Here is a 9643-nt window from a genome sequence, read left to right on the forward strand (position 1 = left end):
TATTAGGAGAAGCGCCACTTCCAGCTGTATGACACCTGGTTCGATATATCGAATGTTCCTGAACGGGAGATCGATAAAGGCAAACCACACTCCCATAATTTTGCAGGGCATTTTCAATGTGATATGTTCTGAGAGCTCAGTATAAATAATTTGGTATACCCAGTTCAATCTATCATGAATCGACTGTATTCCAAAAGCACAGCAACCAGACCCGATTAAATTAGGTTTCATTGCTGAGCTATAGGCATGAAAAATAACAAATTACTGCCCAGAGCTGTAGTAACAAGCCAGCCAGTTATGTATCGAAGCCGGTGTCCAAGCTGTCCCCCGCCGTGCTCGTCCTCGAAAGGGTTCTCTTCTCACCCGCCGTGATCGGTTGCGCTGACCGGCGGTCTGTTGAGGTGTACCTGCTGAGCACCTTGGAGAACTACTCGGAGTCGAACAAAGTTTACAGCATGTTTATCGCAACTGGTCTCTTCTCCCCAAACTCACCCCTGACACCTCGTTAAAAAGGGTTAGCTACACAAAGACCGTAACCTTCACTCAATAGGGATGAAGTAAACTCTCTGGGCGGGGCCAATAGGCTCCAGGATAGCTCCTTGTCACACCTGTAGTGCTGTAAACACAACATCACACGTGCGCATTCCATGGAGGTCAAATCCGCAGCCGTCGTCACGTGCGCCCGTGCCGGACAGCCCGATCCCGTGGGAATGAGCTTCGTGGCATTCGCTGCTCCTTTACCTAAGAGCCCAGCACGCACGCACGCACGCACGCACGCACGCACGCACGCACGCACACACACACACACACACACACACACACACACACACACACACACACACACACACACACACACACACACACACACACACACACACACACACACACACACACACACACACACACACCGTGAATGATCTCCTAACCTGCGGTCCCGAAAACTGCTGCTCGCCTTGCCGACGCGCGGATATCCGGAGTCGTCTTACGGGCGGCGTTCCGTCGGCGACTTGAAATTCGCGCCAGCCAGGCGTTCCGCGATCCAAGGTCACGGGAAATGAACGAAAAGGCACGCACCGCGCGCCGGCTCTCAGGTGCACACAACACCGCAGCTGCGCTCTCGACGAGAAGGCGCCAGTCCGGAAGCTGGTGGTGTGGTATGTCGCGTTGGTGAGCGCAACACTTCCTAAGTAAGCTGGTGCCAGATTATTGGTTGCACAGCAGATGAAGCTTAATATAGCGCAGGTAAAGGAGAGAAAGCCCAAGGGTCAGCAGTGACACAGGTCACGATGTTGGTTGCGCATATGCTTCCAATTCAAGCTGCAAACAAAAGTAGTAATAAAGAAGACGGGCTTACGCTCGAGCCGCGTGTTCATCGCCCTGTGCTCGCGTCTTGCTGGCCTCGTAGATCTCACGCTGCTGGTACGCTTACTTGAGTTCGCAGGCATTTAGAAATAACCCGCTTCTTTACATTTGTTGGAGGTGCGGAGTACGATCCATCCTCTCGCTCTGGAACTCCGCAGCCGCACGTCACCACCTCATGGGATGCCTGAAGTAGTCACGTTTCCGGATCTCAACGCCAGCGAGACCTCGTCATCTTCAGCGGCACCGACGACAACGATGTTGAGGAGTATTTCCCATCCTATGAGCGGGTGAGAGCTTACAAAAAATGGGACGCAGAACCCGCTCATGGAAGCGATTTTTTATCTCACCGACGTAGCAAATATTTGGTACCAGAACCATAAAGCGGATTTTGCATGCATGGTCTGTGTACAAAGCTAAAGCTCCCGGCAATGAGAAAACTCCGCGCCGAACAGTGCTTCCAAGCGCTGTCACAGCAGGTCGGCGAAAACTGTACAGCTACATACAGACTTCGTCGACCTGCCCAAGCGCGTGAATGCACATATGTCAGAAACAGATCATCAAGCACATTATCGAGGCAGTCTATGACGACGCATTTACGATGTTGGTAGCGCAAGACCTGAGCACCGTCGCAAAATTTGTCACACTGTATCAGAGTTTCGAAGAACAAAAGCCACGCACATTCATTCACTTGCTGGCCTGACAGATGCAGGTGAGCAGTCATCGCTCCTGCCGTAGATTAAGAGCTCCATCTGAGAGGAAGTTGCTCGACAGTTGTTCCTTATTTGTCTCCATCGAGAGACCTAACCACACCTGGCTATCAATGTGCACCAGTTTATTCAGGAACCGGGGGCTCAAGTTCCTCCTCTTCTTCAAGCCTTTCACTCCATACCTCTCGTGGTCCCATTGACATATGCGGCTGTTGCTGTCCGACGACTACCTGCATACGCTCTGCATAGACAACCTGCCTATTTCAGCCTCCTGGTCCCGTTCTAGAATCTGCAGATTTTATTTAACCGCCTATTTAAAATATCTAGGCACAGCCCAACGTTAAAATAGCGTAGAGTCTCTGGCATATACTAAGGCATGTATTTTCAAGCCCTCCTCGCAAAAGAATATTTCCTTCTAAGATCACCCTTGTCAATGTCTCAGCGGCACCAATGCGCGCATTTGCGCGTCTTTACACAATAATTCATTTCGCCCCCCCGCACCTTCCTCCCTCTCACTACCCAGCTGAACCTCACTGAGCGCTCCACCCGGCGCGGACCACAACCCCGCATCCCCCTCGCGACGCCACAGGGTGCTGGCACATACGGGAATAGGGGAGATGAGTTATCTCGCAGCTCCAGTTCGAGGTTATGTCATCAGTCCCCCAATTCCGCCGGAAATTCTGTCATATCGTTTCACGACTACACTAATCACGTTAAACCAGACAAGTGGATGTATCTGCTATCACATAAGAAGCACAATAAAAAAGACAGGAGGTAACGTGGCGTCCGTTCCACACACGAGCCTTCGAAATTAGCACACATCTGCCAACGCAATGCAATCCCAAAGAATTTTGCGAGATAACCAGATAGATCACATATCAAGGAGTAGTTAAAAAGGCGCCGCTATCGGCGGACTTAGTACAGTCCCTTCCCTAGAGCGGTAGGAGCCTTTACAGGCCAGCTCAGACCCGTTGACTCCATTCCGTGCCACTCAGTGCGCTCACAAGGTTGCCGAGTGCCACGGGCTCGAAGCCACGTAGAATAGTGTCCACATATGGATCAAGGCTGGCAATAACTGTTTTCGAATCCAAAGTATGTACTTTTAAGGTGCGTTTAGGAGTCCCAAAATCTTGCACTGCACTGCCACACTGTCACGGATTTCATCAGGGAATTCTCCTCAAGATTGCCGTTGAAATTTTAGTATCGATCCGAAAGTGAAACAAAACATGGCGTTTTCGCACCTCATATTTGGCCAACTTTGCTAAATCGGCGGCAGTATTTTTTTTTCGTTCCTCTACAGAATAAAGGCAAGCTTTTGGCAACGACAGTTCTTTTTTTTTACGCCATCCCATTGCATGACAGTCGAATGAAAGCAATATGCACGACGGGGTGTGAGGGCAGTTGTGCGCTGCGGGAACTGCAACACGTGATGAACGGAAGTCGCGTGTCCATCAAGCTTCCTGCGCACCTCGTGCGCTCTTTCGGTTGTGTGCGGAAAGAATGGCTAGAGTTCCTTGTCCTGCAGCCTTGAAAAAGCGACCATGGCTTCGATCTCCTCACAGGCACTAACCACTAGACTGCGTTAATTAATTCCTTGTTTTTAAATGTTCGACAATGAACAGCCAAAACACCAATCCGCAGTTCCACAGGCTGGCGAAATCGTGTAACGTTTTACAGTGTTTGTAGTGCTCAGATACTAAAATAAAACCCGTGCACCGCAGCAAATTCGAAGAAAGAAACTTCTTCTGGGAAGCGAGCATGAAACGTCGTAGCAGTCGCCGTGGCCGGTCGGCCCGTTAATAAGGCGAAGACATTATTTGCCTCATTAGTGGCATGAGCAGTGTGTGGGCAGGAGGGACAAAATATAACGTGAATTAATATCGACATTGTGACTCAACTGTTCTCTGTGCAGCATTAAAGGTGACGTCATACCATTGCGCTTCTTAATCAGCACATATCTGAAAGCTGGAGGCTAACATTGTAGAACCATTTCATGTCTTATTTCTAACCATGGGGTCCATGGAGAGCTGAGACGGATTCTGCGCCTTCCTTTCTTCAATAACCACACCAAGAAAAGACGTTTAAGTGTCTGCCAGTATCTCGACGTTAAACCGCCAAACCAACCAAACCATGCTAACAGTGCTTTCACACGTAATCAGTTTAGGCGGAGTTAAATCCCATCAAACCATTTAAGCATTATTTCTTGCTAACGTACGTTCGTGGCGACTGAATGCTCGTTTCTGAAAAGATTTTGTCTTCATTTTGAGCTCCCTAACTCCCAGTTTCTTAAATTGTTCCGTGAGACACCGGGTATCGCAGTATCAGCTCAAAACAATCAGAGGGGCGCTCAAGCTTTGTCTTAAAAGTTCGTCTTTTTATTCCGTGAATGCTTTTCTAATTTTTTTGTTTTTTGGGGAAACGAAGGCTCAGTGTCACACTGCTCAGTGGACACATGAACATTTCACAGGTGCACTGTGTCGACGTTTCGAACCACTATCGCAAATTATCTCGAACTTGACTACAAGATGGATGATAAATGGGAGTCGAAATTGCATGACACGACCATGAACGTTGCATAAAGTGCGGCTGCGTCAGAATATTGACTAGAAATGAAGTGTGTATTTTCTCGAACAACCTTGAGTTTTTTGTTCGTTTTAAAAGCTGATCCGACATTGCTTTATCAATGAAATAAAATCACTGCAGCGTGTCAAAGCGCAACCGGAACTTAACCTGAATGTTTTCCCGGAACCGAAGCTAACCCGAAATTTTTGGCCATCTTGGAACTGAACCCCAACCGGAACAAATCGGAGGAACCGTTAGGACCCTGTTCGTACACGATTCCCACCCACCTTTGCCGGCAACTTACCTTCATTATTTTAATGCGGTAGCGTTAAGGAGCTCGTGTCGCAGAAAAGCCGGTGTCGTCGGCGGCGTTGGCCGTGAGCGATAAATCCCGGCATGCACTTCATGCATGCACTTCATAAATAAAAAGCAACTTCCAAGATGGGCTGGGTGGGAATCGAACCAGGGTCTCCAGAGTGTGAGACGGAGACGCTACCACTCAGCCACGAGTTCGATGCTTGAAAGGGGGTACAAAAGCGCTTCTAGTGAATGCGGTGTTACCTTAGAAACGTGCCGTAGAACGTTATACTGCGGTGTATATCCGTAATTAAGAGCATGTTACTTACAGAAATCGCAGTTACACGAGTAGCGAAGTAAGTTTCCGCTACATTTCTTCTGCGCACATGCAGAGCCATCTTGCGGCAAACACAGAAGAACCCCTCCTCGCAATGTGCGGTGCTGCCCCGACACATGGCGCGCCACTCGCCTCTGACGTTTCGCCGTGCACCCTCACGGGTTGTAGAATCAAGCGTCTTTCCTTTCTTTAGATCACTATCTTCGCTCACCCGCTTCTCCCCTTCGGGCCGCGCGGGTACCGGTGCGAGGATGCCCCAATACCCTTGCGTTTAATAAGTTTTCTCGCTCTCTCCCCTTCCAACATCCAGCGTGCGTCACTCGAACAGTGGTGTTTAGGCGACGCGGCTCCTCTTTTTGCTCACAGCGCGATTGCTAGGTGCAGCGTCTGATGCCGGACGCCTCTGACGTGATATCTGCGCCGTAGCGCTTCTGCTGGGAAAGCGTCCCCTGCGATGTGTGCCGAGCTGCTTCCGAGGAATCATGCTTCTGCGTGGTGCTCCCAAGCGAGATAGAGGACGATCCCATCAAGGCGTCAGCCCCATGATCGCGTCCGCCTTCATGGCGCGTCGCTGCCCGGCTTTCTCCCTCCGAGACACCGAGTTCTTTGGTTCGTTCGGCTTGCTCAGGCGCACGTTTCGTTGCCGCGCCGAACGCTGTGTGACTCAAGAGCATACCGAGCGAATGAGTGGGCGGTGCGAACGAGGGGCAATAACGCTATCGCGTTCCACTCTTGAAGGCGAAGCTTAAGCGTCCTCCAAATTTTTTTCCTTTATCGCTGCTTGCAAAGCGCTCTTCTCCTTTATTTCCAAAGCGCCACTGCGCACAGCAAACTGCATAACCATATTGAAAACTCGACCCTTGCAAAAATAGGACAAGAACCGAGTAAACGTAACAATATATTGCCACATGCACAGCACCAACCTCTGGTGTCGGGCTATCGTTTCCTCCCGAACACGGGTGGCCGCTGGCCTGCGCAATGGCGCCGCTCTGAAGTTGCCTCATGTAACGGCCTTCCTAGGCAGTGTAATAAAAACGCATAATTCGTAAGTTGAGTAACATATTTGGATAAATAATTATATAATCAAGTACATCAAAAATGAAACAGCGAATGTGTAAAAAAAATGTCATGCTGGTAATTTTATTTTTCCATCGTTCGACGCCGTCGCAATGAGTCACATGGTACATGCATAGCCGCCTAATGCGAGGTGACTCCAGCACATGCAATTTCATTTCATTTATTGAAGCCTTAAAGGCCCGAGGGCATTACATAAGGCGGGGGCAACAACATTGTACAACAGCATACCAACACCAGTTCAAGAAGCAAAACAAAGAAAGAAAACGAAACAAACAAACAAACAAAATATACAGGAGCAGACTAGTGTGCATTGTCAAATAGAACACTGAAGGTGACTCGTTAATTTTGCTCGAAAAATTTCACGATCTTTGCATGAAGCAATAGCGTCCGGTAAAGCATTCTATTGGGCTATTGCATCTGGAAAAAAATAGTTAATCATTGCTGCAGTGCGGCCAAAAATCAGATTTATCGGGTGACTGTGATTAAGTCGACGGGACATTCTTGAGGGAGGTTGCAGGAGAGGGTGCCGGTTGTGAGGATGGTAAAAAAAAGAGGGAAGGAGGCAGAGACGTGATATTATGCGGCGTGATTGAAGGCTTGGGAGGGAAAGAGTTCGTTTTAGTGCTGTGATGCCCGTTTCACGTGAGTACTGTGGCATGATAAATTTGGTCGACTGTAGACTTCAGAATGGTAAGTGACGCAGTATACAACAAGCATTTCGTATTTGACGCCGTAGTCTCTACATGATATCCTCAGCGGACGATGCGCTTCTAATGCAACTAGTATTGGTTTTGAGCAGGAAATTGAGCCGGATTATCTTGTGTTGCAGATCTTCAGAATGTGAGTTATTGTTCGTTTTAAAAGCTGATGCGACGTTCTCTTATCAAAGGACTAAAATCATGCCCGATCTCTGTTCTTCTTTTTCCTCTCTTCTGTACCTCGAGTCTATGAGGTGCCGGTCGATTCGGCGGGCGACGTCTAGTTCTCAGACGACGAATTGAACAGCTTTAAAAACAACCACAACAAAAGAATAGTGAGACGTGTTTACAAAAGCGAGAAAGGACTACATTCGTGCAACAAGGGCTACTGACATCTGAGCTCTTTTATAGCTTTCCTATCCCGGCCTTCCACTACAGCTGCATGGGGCCTGCGTGCATCCGCTGTCGGAGCCTAGCCTCCAGCCGGCGGTCGCAGAGGAGCACGAATAACCGCATCCGAATCTTCCAGAAGGGGAAGGGGCGCTGGGAGAGAAGACAAGCACCGCAGCACTGGCGAAGCTATGCTTCTCTTCGGCGACCCGCCAGAGAGTCGTGGAACTTTGCCGAAGCCGCAGTTCATAAGCGCGGTTTTCTCCACGTCGCATACAGCTGGACCCGGTGAGTGCGGTAGGACGCAAAACCTGGCAGCTGTGCTTTATTCCCCATTGCAGAAGATCCTAGCTGCTTCTACCGCAGTCTGTCGCCAGACGGCCTGGAGCCCGTGTTGACGGAGGTGGGGAGGCACGCGCCGCGGTCCAGGGCGCGTAATTGGACGCGCTTCTTTCGCGACGCTTCTTGATCCTCCCGTTTGAGCCTCTTTCCTACGACTGGCCCGCAACATTTGCAAAAAGACGACCGCGGCCTTACAAGCCCCACCATAAGAGGAGTACTGGGTTTGGTTTGGTTCATGGAGTTTAACGTCCCAGAGGAGAGACGCCGTAGAGGAGGACTTCGGAAATGTCGACTTTCGAGGGCTGATTAACGTGCATTGCCATCGCACTGCACACGGGCGCCTTACTTTTCGGCTGCATCGAAAAGGGCCGTTGCGACCGGGATTCACTTCCGCATTCACGATTTCTGGGTTTTTGTTCCCAGCCAAGCTGAAAATCCACAAATTGCCGCGGCTTTTCGTCTGCCGACATGAAGTGCGCATGTGCAGTGCCTGTGTCAGTGGTTTTTCGCACGAACTGGCAAATTTGGGACAAACACAGAGGAGGTGTTCTTCGATGGTTTCCAGAGCACCGCAATCACTGCATGAACCGTCGCCTACAGACCGCAGATGCGCTTACCGGCGCACCGTCACTCGACTCTCTTGGCCCCAACTGTGGAGCGAAGCATGTGGGGCGCATCGTGTGGCTCGCCTGAGGCACCACGCAGCATATTCCATAGGGCGCATCGCGCACCGTCTCAGGTTCCCGGCAGCGTCATGTAGCCAACTCCGCGCAGACCTCTTTACTATCCTGACCGAGGCCGCTATTTCGGAAATCACTTTCGCCGCAGTTGGTAATCCCGCTTCGGGAGGTTGCCGTCATAGACTTGTCGGCCATGGCGCCCTGTTCGCCATTTTCGACCACGCCTGCCGATGTTGGTCCGCTTGTCGTGTTCGTTACCGCCAATGCGTCAGAATCGGCTTCATTACACCCTTTAACTTCTAGGTTTAATATCGCGTCTGTTCAGAAGTTTTACGTTGATCGCTGTCTGCAGCGTGGTTTTGGATGCACCTGACGTGACGTTCACGGCCTCGGCTTGCTGAGCGCTCGCGGGCGCCTTCGCGCCTATAGCTCGTGCAGCGCTTTCTGCGTCGTATGCGGCCCGGAGAGGTGCCTTTTCGCACGCACCGATTGACTCATTCTTTCCCTGCTCACTGCGCGCGGTACCGTCGGCAGAGGTGGACAACCTTATGAACGTCGACCTCAAACTAAAAAAGAAAACCTCAACCTCACGGAGTGAGGTGAGGTTGAGATAAGGTCGGCGACAGCTCGAAATTTTTACGTGAAGTCATGAAATTGGACCTCAACCTCACGCGTGAGTTTGAGGTTGATTGAGGCCGTTATTGTGTCAGGTCGAAATTGTGAGTTCCAGGCTTTTTGCTGTTGCCGAGACTTCGAAAAGTGCCCCTTTTGAGGCGGAGTTCGAACGTACCGCCGAGGTGTGCCCGCGGAGACTCTTGCATGGTATTCGGTTACTCCCCGTTTTTTCTTTTTCTTGTTTACGGAATGAACCCTTCGTGACCTCCCCTCGACCGTACTCTGACTTGTTTGTGCTAATGCTTGGAGCCGGCTCAAACACCCAGGAGCGCGCAATGCACTTACCGCTCGGTGACCCGCGATGCCTGCGTCGAATGCCGCACAGGAACAAGCAAACAAGAAAGCGAAGAAAATTGTCTGCGCAGACGGCGCCCAGCAGTACTGTTTGTCGTCTGCATGCCCGTTTGCAGACGCTGACGTCACGGCTGCTGCCTTACATTCGGTGAAGGACCCCGAGCTACTTTACACGGAGACGTAACAGAAACTGGTGCAGCGAAATTGTTAGAGAACATGATG

Source organism: Amblyomma maculatum, chromosome 7, assembly GCF_055883805.1.
Source record: "Amblyomma maculatum isolate TAMU_Amacu chromosome 7, ASM5588380v1, whole genome shotgun sequence".
Lineage (NCBI taxonomy): Eukaryota > Metazoa > Arthropoda > Arachnida > Ixodida > Ixodidae > Amblyomma > Amblyomma maculatum.